Source organism: Solanum tuberosum, unplaced genomic scaffold (genome assembly GCF_000226075.1).
Source record: "Solanum tuberosum cultivar DM 1-3 516 R44 unplaced genomic scaffold, SolTub_3.0 scf00768, whole genome shotgun sequence".
Lineage (NCBI taxonomy): Eukaryota > Viridiplantae > Streptophyta > Magnoliopsida > Solanales > Solanaceae > Solanum > Solanum tuberosum.
This window is the reverse complement of record NW_006239678.1, coordinates 113436-116269: the sequence shown is the minus strand read 5'-3', so window position 1 is coordinate 116269 and position 2834 is coordinate 113436. Positions and strand designations below refer to the sequence as shown.

Below are 2834 nucleotides of genomic sequence, written 5' to 3'. Positions count from 1 at the left end.
AAAGGATGATATCAAGTGGATGATTAGTTATGGGTGTAGTCAAATTAGAAAGAACTAACTGTTTCTGATTTTCTTTTTTATCTAAACTCTCATATTCTTTACTTGGGTGATTGCCGATGTTTTTTGGAAATGATTGGCTCAATATCTGAAGGAGTTGCATAGTAAGACAGTAATCTGTCCTCTGTAAAGCTGCAGTCCTATAATTTTTATTTTAGTTTGGCTAATTGTACTTTCCAGGTGGAGTTTATGGAACATAATGACAGACCCCTTCCTATAGATATCCGTCTGCTGGGTGCTCTAGCGGGGAAGGTGGGTTTATTTTGACATTGTGCAGTCGATTGATATATACCTTTTGCTATTAATTAGTTAAGTAATATCCATAATGAGCTAATCTTTTCAGTGTCGAGCATTTGCAAAGGCCCTACAGTGACAAGGAAATGGAATTTGAAGGCGCACTTTCAGATAGGAGGGATGCGAATCCTGTTGCTGTAGTTGTAGTTCTAATCCATATAAATAATCTATTACATCAATATGAGGTCTTGATTTCTTAGTTTTTTGTTGCAGCTTACATATGTTTCATACCGACTTTCTGGTGATTACACTTAATCATGCTTGACATCTTCAGGCAGCGATTGGAATATTAACATATGCTCAGCAGCATTTGGGGGTTCAGTTGAAGGAGTCATGGTACTCTTGATTGTTGCATTCTGTTGTACTGTTTTAGTTGCAGCTCATCTTTTCCTAATAATCTTAGTAAGTTACTATAGGCTGCACAAGCTTTAACGTGAAATGGTGGTCTCAAATGTATCTTCCGCTTCACTGATGTCATTGCTATTTGTCGATTTTTAAGGTATGAGAAGTTGCAACTCTGGGACGATGCTCTTAAAGCATACACTGCTAAGGTGTCACAAGCTTCGAGTCCACATCTTTTTTTGGATGCTACTCTAGGTTTGTAATATTGGAACAGTTACTCCTTAATCTGGTCTACGACTTCTACTTGCAGAACTACTGAAGATATTTGATCCTAGTGATAGATCATATGCTAGATCCAAGTTTTCCTTCAAAGAGTAGTGACCTTCACCTTTGAGATTCATTATTTGAAAAAAGGAGTAAAGGAAATCGATTGACCCCCTCTAACTACCTGATCTAATACTTTAACGGTTCTAAGTGGTAATCGAATGCATGCTTTCAGTGAAATTTGTTTCGTCACTTGTTCTTAAATTGCTTGGTGGCTTAAATAAATGCTAGTTGACCCGTGGAATTGGGTTGTGTTATGCATCTAGTTCATGTTGAAAAAGTTAATTTTATTCATATTATATGCTCTTTATTTTGTTGATGACGATATGTATCCTTCTCTGTGTATCCTTAAGGACACATGTGATGCCTTGCTGCTCTAGCTCGGTGGGAGGAGCTTAACAATCTTTGTAAGGAATACTGGACGCCAGCTGAGCTGGAAATGGCACCAATGGTTTGTCAACTTATATATAATATCTGATAGCTTTTGTTATTTCGATAATCATAATGAATGCATGTTTTGGACGAGTAGGATCAGATGGCAGAATATGTTTCTCGGCTTGATATGGTGATGAAACCAAACTCCGAGTCTTGGGAAATACTGCTTCTAGCAGTGATGGAAGTAGTAATGGCACCTTTTTTAGGGCCTTCTTCTAGTTCGTCGAGGGAAGGTAGTCCATCCATTTTTCACTCATTCATCTGTTTTGATGTTGTGGCATGCTCTGCTCGTGTAATCTTTGTACCTGCACCCCTTCTTCCATCAGTACGACAAAACACGTGAATATTTCGAAAGAGCAAGGAAATGTTTGGCAACCGAGCTTGCGGCACAGGTTTGTGTCTTCATCTCATTATCTTGTCATCTCCTCCCCTTTTATACTCATTTGATGACTTATACATGATTTTATATCAAAATTCTTGACAATTCTCTATTAATTCATCTAGGTTCTTGAGAGCTATGAACGTGCTTACAACAAAACGGTTCACGTTCAACAACTTTCTGAATTAGAAGAGGTGACATATATTTTTAGCCTTTTCTATTAAGTGATTCCTAATTGCTGTGATTTTTCATGATCTGAGAATTCATTTTCATCTCATTCTTATTAGGTCATTGAGTACTGTACTCTTCCTCCTATGGGAAACCTTCTTGTTGAAGGAAAAAGAGCCCTTTTTCCCAATATGTGGAATGAACGCATAAAGGGTGCATAAAGAAATGTCGAGGTAAATTTCAGAACTTCCCTCAGTGAGTGAGTTGCATTTTTGTTGTCCAATCATGATTTTTTGATATTCTCAATCCGAAAATGCTTACATGAGAGCTTGGGTGACTAGTTTATGGCCTTTGTATTCATTCTCAAACTCATGGTGTCTTACAGAAACTCCTTTGTCATGACCCAACCCACTGGGTCATGCGGGCACCTACTATAACACCTAGATAGGAGAACCCTTAGTCCCCAAACGATTTATCATGCGGAAAAATTAAGAAGATAAGAGATAAAACGGAAAGTTCATGAAGTTTACCAGACACTGAGTTTAAGCAAAACCAAGATTGAATTTCTTGAATAATTAACACCCCAGGGATCTATCCTAAACAGGTACAGGAGCTACTAAAGATACGTCATGTAAATAGAAAAATATTATGACACAACTCCCACCATAGGGAAGGAAAAGTAGAACCTGTTGGAGATCATCTCCGTCTTCTCATATGAAACATCACTAACCCTGCAACAAGACTATGCTAAGTTGCATAGCTAAAGTAGTATCAATACAAGCAACACATGCCGATAGGCATCATTGTTCAACCCGATACCCAACAACTAATATAA

General features: G+C 37.8%; 1 long non-coding RNA gene across 1 annotated transcript; it reads left to right on the top strand.

Moving 5' to 3' along the window:
- The first annotated feature begins 493 nt into the window (after positions 1 to 493).
- On the top strand, positions 494 to 943 carry LOC107059020 (uncharacterized). Its single transcript, XR_001472475.1, has 3 exons — positions 494 to 536; positions 626 to 687; positions 851 to 943. It is a non-coding gene; the product is annotated as an uncharacterized lncRNA (long non-coding RNA).
- Positions 944 to 2834: the final 1891 nt, after the last annotated feature.